Source organism: Octopus sinensis, linkage group LG7 (assembly GCF_006345805.1).
Source record: "Octopus sinensis linkage group LG7, ASM634580v1, whole genome shotgun sequence".
NCBI lineage: Eukaryota > Metazoa > Mollusca > Cephalopoda > Octopoda > Octopodidae > Octopus > Octopus sinensis.
Genome location: NC_043003.1, coordinates 98580900 through 98594788, shown reverse-complemented (window position 1 = coordinate 98594788; position 13889 = coordinate 98580900).

Sequence of the window (13889 nt, the reverse complement as noted above, 5' to 3'; positions counted from 1 at the left end):
ACCGGGTAACGATTAGCGTGGCCAATCTCACCCATGAATGCACCGAGAGAAAGCGATCCCTGAAAGGTCAGACAGTGGTGCCGAATGGCTCCTTTATATATTACTGCCTGATCGTCGTGTCATACCAGTTTACATCTGACCAGACGCATACCCTCCCGCTTTTTGTAGAAAGAGAGCGCTCCCCTGGCCAGGTGCTCCATTTGTTGTCCACACCCACTGAATTCCTCACCAGCTGATGCGCTAACTTGTACGGAGACTACTATATCTTCTGCGCAGGTGTGGTCACTGTTTTTCAAACTCGCTTTCCTGAAGATTGTCACGTTGAGCTGCAATCCATGATTAAGCGTAGGCCGAGGAAGGGTATCTGCTACCGAGAGTGTTGTCAGGCTCTTACTGTCTTCTGTTAATTAATCGGGTATTGCGGTCGATGTAAGTTCCACTTTGGCGTTGTATAGAGGTGTAGTGGCGGGCAGGAGAGATTATGTTCTCGGGGAAACTCTGGGAATCGATGAGAATTAACTGGTTAGTCTGTTCCGTCACCCATGGATAATTTCTGCAAATCTTTAGCCTGGTGGGCATTACGGGCTTAGGATGAGCTCTACAGACATTGAAGTGCCGTCAGCTGGGCCTGTCCGAAGATCGCGTAGAGCGACGAAACAGTTCTACATGCGCTCACAGTACTCGAGCATTGCTGACTTGTTTGGTTTATCTCGAACACTTTCCGACAACCGGTTGAGTCCATTGGGAAAATCGTCTTATATATTTCTTTTGGTGGGGAAGGACGGGCAGTATTAAGCTGTCTCGTGGCCATAGTATATGAGATTATGTGGTGGACCAGATTGAAACGGCTGAAAACAGACTTACCTCTTTGATCAAGCCTTCATCGATTTTTTTAAATTTCACTTAGAAAGTAGAGTGGAGAGGGCAGTGCTGCCTTTCATGAAATTTGTTAAGGTGTGGATGAATGTATGAATGTGGTAAGAATGGTCCTGTGAATGGGTCTGCTCTGAGAATGATGTGAACTGAGAGAGGAGGATGAAGAGGAGGCATTTATCTTGTGGTAATAGTGACATGGCTTTGTCAGGTCTCTACGAGCAGCCCTAGAAAGACTTCTATCCCTTTGTGGAAAATTTTCTTGCTTCAATTTTTATTATTTCATTGTTTTATTATTCTTCTGCATAAGCGCCTTCATGTAACCTCCTCATCACATCATACCGTGTTGCATTGTCCTGTATTATCCTTTGTATTTCTGTGAACCCGTTGTGTTTAAATACAGAAATCACATCATTATCATCATCATCATCATTATTATTACTATGATTATTATTATTATTATTATTATTATTATTATTTTTATTATTATTATTATTCAGTAGTTTTATTTTTATAGCGTGCTTTCACTTCACTACCGAGCGCAGCTCTGTGTGCCTTGGGTACGTGCTGTGATTTGTTGTGATGCTCTGATGGTTATTGTATGGAAAATGTTCTGCGTAGGATGTGTGCAGTGCCTAGTAGTGCAATTTTCTGTATGTTATATGTGTTTGTAAGTCCTGGTGTTTTTGTTATGTATTTGTCTGAATATTTTTTTATCATGCCTAATGCACCTACTATGATAGGAATTGTTTCTGTTTTCAGGTTCCACATTCTAGTTATCTCTATTTCCAGGTCTTTGTATTTTGAGAGTTTCTCCATTTCTTTTAGAGACACGTTGTCATCTGCCGGTATTGATACATCAATTAGAAAGCATTTTTTTTCTTCATGATCTCTGACAACTATATCTGGTCTGTGGCCTTAATTTCTCTATCTGTGTGTATCGGCATATCCAGAGTATGGTTGCTTTCTCGTTTTCTGTGACCTTTTCTGGTGTGTGCCTATACCATCTTTTTTCTGTTGTTATTCCATAATGTTGGCATATTATTATTATTATTATTATTATTATTATTATTATTATTATTATTATTATTATTATTATTATTATTATTATTATTATCATTATTATTATTATTATTATTTTATTATTATTATTATTATTATTATTATTATCATTATTATTATTATTATTATTATTATTATATTATTTTATTATTATTATTATTATTATTAAATTGGCGGTCTGGAAGAATTGTTATCACGCCGGGAGAAATGCTTAGATACCTGGCAAGAGGTCTCCAGATTCCGCCGAGGTCGACTTCGCCGTTCATCCTCTAGGGGTAGGCAGAATAAGAAACAGTTGTGCACTGGGGCCGATCTAATCGGCATGTTCCATTCCCCAAAATTTCCAGCCTTGTGCCTATAGTAGATAAGAGGATTATTATTAATGATAAGTCGTCGAACTGGCAGAATCGTTAGCTCACAGGGTAAATTCCTAACGACATTTCGTCTGTCTTTATGTTCTGAGTTCAAATGTCGCCGAGGTCCACTTTGCCCTTCATCCTTTCGAAGTCGATAAAATAAGTGCCAGCTAAACACTGGGGTCGATGTAATTGACTAATTGCTTCCCCGCAAATTGCTGCCCTTGTGGAAAATTTTCAAACTATTGGGGGGCAAGCAAGGCAGTTTCCCTTTGCCTGGTGGCTGTGGCAAAAGAGGTTGTTTGGTGGACAAGGCTGAAAGGCATGAGCACAGATGCACCCCTCTTTGGTAGAGCTCTCATTGACTTCTTCAAGTTTCTCTTGAAAATGAAATTGAGAGTGGAGAATGAAGTGCTGTCCTCGGGTGTGTTTATTGAGAAGTGGATGAAAGTTGCTAAAATAGCAAGAAAGACTGGTGCCTCTCTAAGTGTAGACCTGTAAGTCGGAGAGCGGTCACTTGCTCCTGGGGTTTCAGGAAAATCTTGGACAGTGGGATTCCTCAATTATCATTAGAGGCGTTCCTGTATCAGGAGGACAACATCTTTATCATCATCCCACCCCCTTTTTTAAAACCTTTTTATGCTATACGTATGTCCCCCTTTTTTTTCTCACTGTATACTTTATATAATTACTTCCATTTTTTTTATCATCTCATTATATCTGTCTTTGTATTGTCCCCCTCATCCTTTGCCGTTGCGGCAAATAAATGAAATTATTATCATCATCATTATTATTATTTTATTATTATTATTATTATTATTATTATTATTATTATTATTATCATTATTATTATTATTATTATTATTATTATTATTATTATTATGATTTCCCAAAAGATCTACTCCTCAGGGATCTACTAGATATTTCACTTCCCTTAGACATATATCATTTGCAGAAATGCATGAACTTCACAACATATCGTTCACCCGCCTCTTTGTCGTTTCTATCTTATCTACAGAAACCGTTACTGTAGATGAGGTCACAGTAATGTGGTAGGTCGTACAGGCTCATGATTAAGTTTTAGGGGAAAAGGTGGGGCGTATGACCTCTGTTTATGTTAGCTGTATGGGGGCTATTATATCGTTTTTCTGTCTTCATGGTAATTCTGCTGATATCCAGAGTCATGGTGAGTCGAACACAACTGAAGTTCACGTGAGACCTGACTCGTGTTTATATTCACTGTGTGAGGACATCTGGTAATTTCTTTTTAATGTCAATACCATCCGTGGCATAAATATAACAGCAGCAACGGCAGAAACAGCAGCGGTAAGAGCAGCAGTAATAGAAGTAATAACAGCAAGAAAGGCGGCAATAACAGCAGCAACAGTAGTGGGAGTAGGAAACGAAACAGGTCCATTGCTAACACTACCATTTGCAACCACCACAAATATCACCATCGACATCGTTGTCGTCATCATGATCATCATCATCATCACCAACGTCGTTACTGTTATTATCATCACTACTGTCACTACCATCACCATCTTCACTCCCCCGTCACCAACACTTTCAACATCATCATCATCATCATCACCATCATCTCCACCATCATCACTACTGCGACCGAGCCTTTACGTAATCGCTCGACGCGCTTGATGTAGCAACCAACGAATTCTCTGGCCTTAAGGAACAAAAATAAAAGAAAAACATATTAAAAGAGAAAAATATAAAAGTCACATTGGACAATGTGATGCATCATATACAAATAACCGGATTGGTCGTGGCTGGAACACCTTTGATCGTAAGTCTGCTTTATCAGGGTTAACATAAAGGAGAGCTAAACAAGAACAGCTGCATCTGCTAATTAAACAGTCCTGCACTAATAACTATCATATTCATCATATCCACCTGCAACATCTACACGCCACCACATCTAAAAGCCATCACATCTACAAACCATCACATCTACAAGCCATCACATCTACAAGCCATCACATCTAAAAGCCATCACATCTAAAAGCCATCACATCTAAAAGCCATCACATCTAAAAGCCATCACATCTACAAGCCATCACATCTACAAGCCATCACATCTACAAGCCATCACATCTACAAGCCATCACATCTAAAAGCCATCACATCTACAAGCCATCACATCTACAAGCCATCACATCTACAAGCCATACCATTGCTACTAATTCCAAAAGCGTCCCAAAGCAACTAGCAGTCTCTTCACTACACTACAATTTTTAAAAAAACAGCTAGATCTGGAAGAAACGTTAGCACGCCGAGCGAAATGCGTAGCCGTATTTCGTCTGCTGTTACGTTCTGAGTTCTAATTCCGCCGAGGTCGACTTTGCCTTTCATTCTTTCGGGGTCGATTAAATAAGTACCAGTGACACACTGGAGTAGATATAATCGACTTAATCCGTTTGTCTGTCCTTGTTTGTCCCCTCTGTGTTTAGCCCCTTGTGGGTAGTAAAGAAATAAGTATCAGTCAATTTAACCTCGATCACTTATTTCGAGTACTAACTGGGTACTCTTTTACCGTTTTATTATTTTACTCGTTTCAATCATGCGGCTGTGGACATGCTGGAGCATCACCGTGGTATATAGATTTTAATCCGCTAGTACGTTTACAAACACCACCTAGTTTTAGAGAATCTTTAGTGCTTCATTTCGTTCTAAATATTCTAAGCCTGTTTTCTGCACTGAAGATGATGTCCTCATATTCTTCCCACACGTTCCGGATGTCCTGGAAAAGGATCACAAGCTGTGTCTTCCCGTGTCTGACTAAGCCATTAAAAAGGATGGTGGGTGTAGTTCCCGCTAGGTAGTGGTTAAGTACGAGTTTTTTTATATAAAATGAATGTTTAGGAGATCTGATGGCGCTTTAGTACACTGATCTCTCTCTCTCCCTATCTCTCTCTCTCTCTCTCTCTCTCTCTATCTATCTATCTATCTATCTATCTCTATCTCTCATTCTTTCTTCTTTCTCTTTCTCTCTCTCTCCCTCTCTCTCTCTGTTTATGTATATATATATATATATATATATATATATATATATATATAAACATACACATTTACGGATAAATGAATAAATATATGCTTGTATGCACCGGCTGACATATATCATTGCATATGAATTTTGAAGGCGCATAGCATAGTGTTTAGAGCGTCGAGCTCACGAGGTAGCGAGTTCGATTTCCGGACCGGGCTGTGTATTGTGTTCTTGAGCAAGACACTTTATTTCACGTTGTTCCATTTCACTCAGCTGTAGAAATGAGTTGCGACGTCACTGATGCCAAGTTATATCAGCCTTCCTCTTTCCTTTGGACATCATCGGTGGCGTGGAGAGGGCAGGCTTGTATGCACGGGCGACCACTGGTATTCCATAAACAACAATGTCTGGACTTGTACCTCGGGGGAGGGGGATTTTCTAGGCGCAATCTCATGGTCATTCATGAGCGAAGGGAGTCTTTTACCCTTCTACCATTTATATTAACATGAACTAAGCTACAGGGACACAGACATATCAATATAGAGGCTGTAGATAATTTGGCACACGCGCGCGCGTACACACACACATACATATATACGACGGGATACTCTCAGTTTGTCTACTAAATCCACTCACAAGGTTTTGGTTGGCCCGAAGTTGTAGTACCCAATTACCAGGCAGTTGGACTGAACTCGAAACCGCGTGGCTGGGAAGCAAGCTTCTTACCACTCAGCCATGCCCGCTCCAACGTAATATATATATTTTGAAGTGGGTGGGTGACACTAAGTAGACCCCTTCTTTATTCGAGAGGCAGTAATTTGAGTCTTCTTTTTTTGCCTGTTCTTGGATAAACTTCTTATATAAGAAGATACAACCCGATATGAGAGACCTTTGTTACATTTCTACTTTGACTGGATGTGATCTCTGTCTCAAACCTACCTGTGTCTAGAAAAGTTATCATTGATTCTGTTGTATGTAATGCCAATAAAATGTTTTAATTTCATCAAAATGTACATGTGTATAAGGTTATTGCAGATGTCAATATTATTGATGGTAATAACTTTAAAAGTATCTTTTGTATAGTCCACTCCAGTGTCATTCTTCACACAATATCAGCATGAATATCCATATCAGGGGTTTGATTTCTTTCGTCGCATTCCTGGGTGCCATTGGCCAGGACCTTGATTTTTTTTCAGCTGGAGATTAGACCAAAACCGGTCCGCCATGACAGCATCCGCTCTGCTCACCGTGAAGGGAGTGCTGGAGATGTCGTAGGCTTAGCATATGTCTGCGCATTAGTAGCCACGGAATGCCCAGTCTTTCATTAGGCAGGTGTTGACCAAAAATGGAGCGCTCGATCGGTGGAACGTGTTGCTTCCACAAAAAGCGGAAGAGTATGCATTCCAGCTTGGTCAGACGTAAACTGGAGCAAGGTATGACAGTATGGAGGTTATATATAACGAATGCGATGTATGCTTTCACCACTTCCGCACAACCTTTCAATGGCAGCTTTCTCTCAGCCTATTTCTGGGTGTGACTGGCCACCCTGCTCATCACCTTGACCCAGTTCTTCTTCTCCTGCAGATCTGGACCAAACAAGGTCTTGAAATCTACGCTTAGCAGCGTTATGGACCTAAAGTTTTCTATTTGGTCCCCCTTATTTCGATCCTTTTTAGCAGTACCACCGCTTTTCGACACACAGAACTAGGAATTCTCTCGTTCTGTTGCCCGTTGCGGTAGATATTTTCTAAGAGGCTGTCAAATACCAGGCATATAACAGTAAAGCTCGTAAGGCAGACCATCCAAGCTAGACGATTTTCTCACCCTATAGCCCATCATCGCATACCATATTTCCACAACTGTTACCAGCCTTTCACAACGTTCAGCGTACCTTACCGAGAGTCCTGGCATACCGTCGGGTTAGCCACTGAACCATTCTGAATTCTGAATTGCCATTCGTTCCATACGGTTCAGCGAAGTGCTGCTGAAATGCCGCATACATCTGCTCAGGTTCGAGTATCATGCGCCCACTTTAGACCACCAAAAACCAAATTGTGGATTTTTTGACACGTTGTACCTCTGCCACTCGGGCTAATTGAGCGGCTTCCGTTCTCTTGTTTCCCATGCGCCTTAGGTCTAACAATGCATCCTCCGTGCTTAGCGTTGAATTGATCCAGGGTCAATCTCGCCGCGAGCACGTCGGTTGTAGTGCTTTCCTAAGCGCCTCTTCTACATTTCTAAGTTTCCATCCATTTTTCTTCTTTTTATCGTTAATCCCTTTTTATCGTTAATACATTCCACTCTATTTACTCTTTACAGGTTAAACCACCGTTTGTTGTTGATGATTGACCTCATCAACTTAACTAATACGGTATTCCGGTCTCTCTAAGCTTGGTATGCCAAGAGTAACGCGTTCAACTTCCAGTAACCGTGTCCCTTCCTACGAGACCTGTCTAGGTCGACCATGCAGACCACAAATTTGTGGTCTGTGCAGGTTAGGATTTTGGAAAGTAGGCAACTTATGCTTTCCTTATCTACGGACCTAGAGCTTACTCTATCTAGACACAACCCAGATGACCCGATATGGTTCATCCATGTTCACACTGGCACATTCGAGAATTACAGTCTGGACCTGTCAGACAACTGAAAATGTCTGAGTGGGTTTCAAGGCTTTTGCACCCCCGTCTTCTAACAGTTAATCCCATACAATTTAAATGTGTGTCCAAGATGGCATTCCAGTCACCCACTAACATTAAAAGTCGAGACGTTCCCGAGGAAAGCCTCCAGACATCGGAAGAAATACGGAGCATGGATAGCCACCAGTCTGTTTACATCAAGGACCACCTACTTAATTTATTTTCCAATGTTTGTCACAGAGGAGGTGGCTGAAGGGAATCACTTACCGAGTAGGAGGAGGAGGAGGAGGAGGGGAGGGGGAAGAAGAGGAGGAGGGGAGGTGGAGGTGGAGGTGGAGGAAGGGGAGGAGGATTATGATATTGATGCAATAATAATAATAATAATAATTAGAAGAAGAAGAAGAAGAAGAAGAAGAAGAGGAGGAAGAAGAAGAAGAAGAAGAAGAAGAAGGAGGAGGAGGAGGAGGAGGAGGAGAAGAAGAAGAAAAGAAGAAGAAGAAGAAGAAGAAGAAGAAGAAGAAGAAGAAGAAGAAGAAACAATAATAATAAACAGATGCTACTTTGCTATGTATACGATTGTATGTATACATGTAAAACAGAAAAACATAACCCCTCCTACATAGGGTTTGATCAGCGTTCAATCAGTCTCATTGTTTACAAAACATTGGCAAATAGAAAAAAATACAAAAAAAAACAACAAAGAAGCAAAACGTAAACACTGTTACAATCGATAGAATTACAGAATTACAGAATTCTATTCCGTCCAAGGCAATGATTTTTAACTTTACGTCAATAGAGTTTTCTTTCGACCTCCCATTAAGTTGAGCGAATAGTTTGTTTCTTGGTGTGCCTTGGGACAAATTTAATCTGACATCATTTAAATTTTTTTTTTTTACTCTTTCAATTTTCTATAAGACAATTACATAGATATATAAACATACACACATTTACACAATGTATATATATATAAATATATATATATACATATATGCGTGTGTGTGTGTATGTATGTATGTATGTATGTATGTATGTATGTATGTATGTATGAAAGGCGGCGAGCAGGCAGAATCGTTAGTACGCCGGGCGAAATGCTTAGCAGTTTTTCGTCTGCCGCTGCGTTCTGAGTTCAAATTCCGCCGAGGTCGACTTTGCCTTTCATCCTTTCGGGGTCGATTAAATAAGCACAAGTTACGCACTGGGGTTGATATAATCGACTTAATCCGTTTGTCTGTCCTTGTTTATCCGCGCTGTGTTTAGCCCCTTGTGGGCAGTAAAGAAATAGGTATTTCGTCTGCCGCTGCGTTCCGAGTTCAAATTCCGCCGAGGTCGACTTTGCCTTTTATTCTTTCGGGGTCGATAAATTAAGTACCAGTTGCATACTGATGTCTATCTGATCGACTGGCCCCCTCCCCCAAATTTTCGGGCCTTGTGTCTAGAGTAGAAAAGAATAAATGTATATGTATGCATACCTGAGTGTGTGCATTTGTGTGTATGCGTGCGCGCATTTTGTGTATGTGCGTGTGTGCATGTGTGCGTTTGTATGTATCTTTTATCGTCGTTTTTTACTTTAGTCATGTGACTGCGGCCATGCTGGGGCACCGTCTTCAAAGGTTTCAGTCAAACAAATAGACCCCACTTCCCAGGTCTTATTTTCTTTTTTAAAGCCAAGCACTTATCATATCGGTAGCTTTGGCTGAACTGCTAAGTTACGGGGGACGTAAACACACCAACACCGGTTGTCAAGCGGTGGGGAGGGATGAACACAGACACACGCACGCACACACACACACATAAGCATAGTATTTATTATATCGGACTCCTTTGCCGAAATGCTATGTTACGGGGACGTAAACACACCAACACCGGTGGTCAAGCAGTGGTGGGGGAGAAACATACACAGAAACACACACAAACACACACATAGATATATACATACACACACACATATATATATATATATATATGCATATATACATACATATTGGCCTGCTCGCTTAGCCAGCGGGGTAGCGTCATTCGAAGGCTAAAACAATGCGAACGCATTGTGACCAGCGATGTGTAACAACATATGATGGTCTGGTCGGTCACGTGATCACGTGATATACATACATATATGTACATACATATATATGTATATATATATGCATATATGGGTGCAGGTCGTCACAAAACGTGAACAACATGAAATATGAAAACAACATGAATTACGAAGGTAAACTTGGATATATGAACAACGAGGAAAGCAAATGGAAAACAAAACAAGTAATATAAAGAACGACCCTTCATCAGTTGTCAGCTGTTCATCTACTCCATGTTTAAGAATGCATCTGGTCGCAGATAAGAATGCGTCTGGTCAGTGCGACAGATTGAAGGTGAAAGGAAGATGATCACGTGAAGAAACGAAAGATGGACGCAGAGACCAGGAGCATTCTTATCTCTTTCCTCTCCCATCTTTTATCTTGTCAAAGAATATTCCTCCAGCGTTCGCTACCTTACCTCGTCTGGCCTAACGTTTTGTTTTCCTTTGGTTTGTTGTTTGTTTCCGCTGACCTGTTTTTATTATCGACTTTGACCCTCCGCAAATCCCAAATTTTACTTTGGCTCGCGGGAGCAACTGTTTTTCGAAGCCTCATATTGTCGTTAATTGCTCGAAATGCGGAGCAGCTGAACAACCGACAATTGATGAAGGGTCGTTCTTTATGTTACTTGTCTTGTTTTCCATTTGTTTCTTTTGTTGTTCGCATACCCACTTTTGCCTTCGTATTTCATGATGTTTACGTTTTGTGATGTCCTGTACCCATATATGCATATATAATGTTTTTAATTTTCATTCATTTCTAAGGGAAATAACTATATAAGAATATTTAGAGAGTTACTTCCCTTATATAATAGCAAAAAATGGCATTGAAAATGGGAAAAAATGATGGTAAATTTTTTTTAAATCGTAGACTCATCGTAGACGCACGCTAATACCCAGAAGGGCTCGATATGAGTCACGACTATAAGGTACCCGCTTTTGGTTAAACTGCACCGCAAAATGTGGGAGTAGTTAGGAATCTAAATCGTAGGAGACAGACACACAACTTCACTTTTATATATAAAGATATATATATATATATATATATATACATTTTGTTTCCGTCTACAAAATTCACTCTCAAAGCTTTCGTCTGACCGGAAAAAAAGGTATAATTAGGACACATATGCCTTCGTAAAAATTATATTATGACGGTTAGCTGGAAGAATCGTTGGCACGCCGGGCAAAATGCTTAGAATCATTTCGCCCGTCTTTACTTTCTGAGTTCAAAGTCCAGCAGGGTTGATTTTGCCTTTCATCCTTTCGGGGTCAATAAATTCTAGCACTGGGATCGATGTAATCGACTTACACCCTCCTCTAAAATTGTTGGCCTTGAGCCAAAAGTTGAAACCAATATTTATTCTTCTTCAGTCCTCCAGCTGACAGAATCGTTAGCAAGCTGAACCAAATGCTTAGCGGCATTTCGCCTGTTTTTACGTTCTTAGTTCAAATACCGCTTAGGTCAACTTTACATTCCACATTTTCAGGATCGATAAAATAAGTACCAGTTGAGCATCGGGTCGATGTAATCGAGTGACCATTCACCCAAAATTGCCGGCCTAGTGTAAACAAATTCAAGACCCTTGTTAGTAAGGCTGCTAGCTGGTAGAATCGTTACCACAACGCGCAAAATGCTTAGCAGCATCTCTTCCGATTTTACGTTCTGTGTTCACATATTGCTGAAGTCGTCTTTTCCTTTCGTCCTTTCGTGAGCGATAAAATAAATACCAGTTATGTCGAAGTGCCTACTCCCACTAAATTACTGGCCTTGTCTCAGTTTGAAGCCAATATTTCTTATTAGTAATTGTGCCAACCAAGGTGGATTGACAGAATCACTTGTGCATCGGACAAAATGCTTTGTAGTATTCAAATACGGTGTTTCATATTCTGATTTTAAATCCTGCCGCAGCCAACTTTGCATTAGGATACCAGTCATGTACTGGGATTTTATATTATCGAGTTCCTCTTCTAATAAAAATTGCTGGACTTAGTAGCTGTTATTACTAGAGTGGAAAAATATATTGGTATATTTGTTCGTGCTATTTAAATTCTGGGTTCAAACATCCCTGAGATCAACTTTAAATTTAATACTTTTCTGGGTCTATAAAATAAAGAACCAGTCAATTAATGATATCGATGACTATCGACTGATTCCCCTTTCCTAAATTTCAGGGTCTTGTGCCGAGACTAGAAACAATTATTAGCAGATGAATTGTGACAGAAACAATAGCAATGCGATATTTAGTTACCCTTCTTTCTACTTTCCCTTTGAAATCCAGCCGCAGAACTTTCTAACTTTTCCCTCCAGTGTCACGGATCAATGAAATTTTAGTCGACGATTATTCTCCTTCCAACGACATATGTGACCTTGTTCCAATGTAAAGAACTATTACTTACAGATGAATCCGAGTGATATATTGTAGGAAAGGAAAAAGTGCTGGACAATATACACCATATTTGCCACTGTCCCTTAACCATATAAATGCTATTTATAAGGTTAAGTAGTACCACTCCCTTAATCATTACTCGACTATTCTCCTTCCCATATTATCGCCGTTATTAAGAAACAAAATCTGGCCTTGGGCCAAAGCTGATATCCATATTGTTTGTAGTAGCAGATATAATAAAAGTAAAAGATCTGTCGCTCTTTCTAGTATCGTTGCCCGCATCGTCCTTATAACAGTATTTATACATAAATCCAATTACTATACGATTGTTAGATTCGACTAGAAGCTATCCCATATCTCGGAAAAAATCCTAGCACGTGTTTATACTCCACGCCGGGGAATTAACATAAGATATAGACGGATATTTGATGTGTGTGTGTGTATGCACGTATGTATTTATATGTATATGTATATTTATATTTATGCATATATTTATATGTATGTGTGTATTGTTATATTTGAGGACGGCCATTTTGCCAATAAACATACGCACTATTTCACTTTTTCTTCAGCTTTATTATTATTATTATTGGTTATTTTGTCAACGCTCTTTCGTTACACATTCTGTAACCTCAATGACTATTTGTGTCTTCTTTCTGGCTTTATTTTGTTTAGTTTTTCTCGTCTTTCTGTGGTACTTACCCTTGTCAGCGCTTGCTTTTGCATTTGTGCCTGTATGTGTGTGCCTATGTGTTCGGTATGTGCATGTATGTCTGTGTATCTGCCATACACTTGCCGCAAAAATAAAAACACACAGCGATACAGTCTAATATACAACAGCAGAAGTAGTAAGGTTTGCCATAAAAGAGCAGGCTGTCACATCCATATACTTTGAGAGAGAGAGAGAGAGAAAGGTAGACAGATAGACAGGCATACAGGCAGACAGACAAAGAGGCAATCGGACAGATAGACAGACAGACACACAAAATGAGACACAGAGGAGAATTGCCATAATACCTATGTGGTAGCACATAATATTTTCCATGAAAATGCATTCTGAGTTCAAATACCGGCGAGGTCGATTTTTGCCTTTCATCCTTTCGTGGTCAATAATTCAAGTACCAGTGAAACACTGGGGTCGATGTAATCGACTATCCCCCTCTCCCCACAAATTTCAGGCCATGTGCCTATAGTAGAAGGGATTACTTTCCATAAAAACAGTGACGCTGGTGAAGTAATAACTTGGCACAGAAATACAAAATGGTTTTAATACTACCGAGAAATTACAGGCCTATAACGTACCTGCATTCATCTTTCAGAATAATAATAAAGAAGAGAATAAATCGCGCTAACGTTTCTGCCAGATCGCCGCCTTAAGAGATTAGAAAATATAAAAAGCCTTATGTTAGCGAAGCCATGTTATGCTTAACCCCTCCTCTCTCAAATGATTATGCCTGTGTTGATCAATAACTGATTTCTTTACATTCTTTTGCTGCA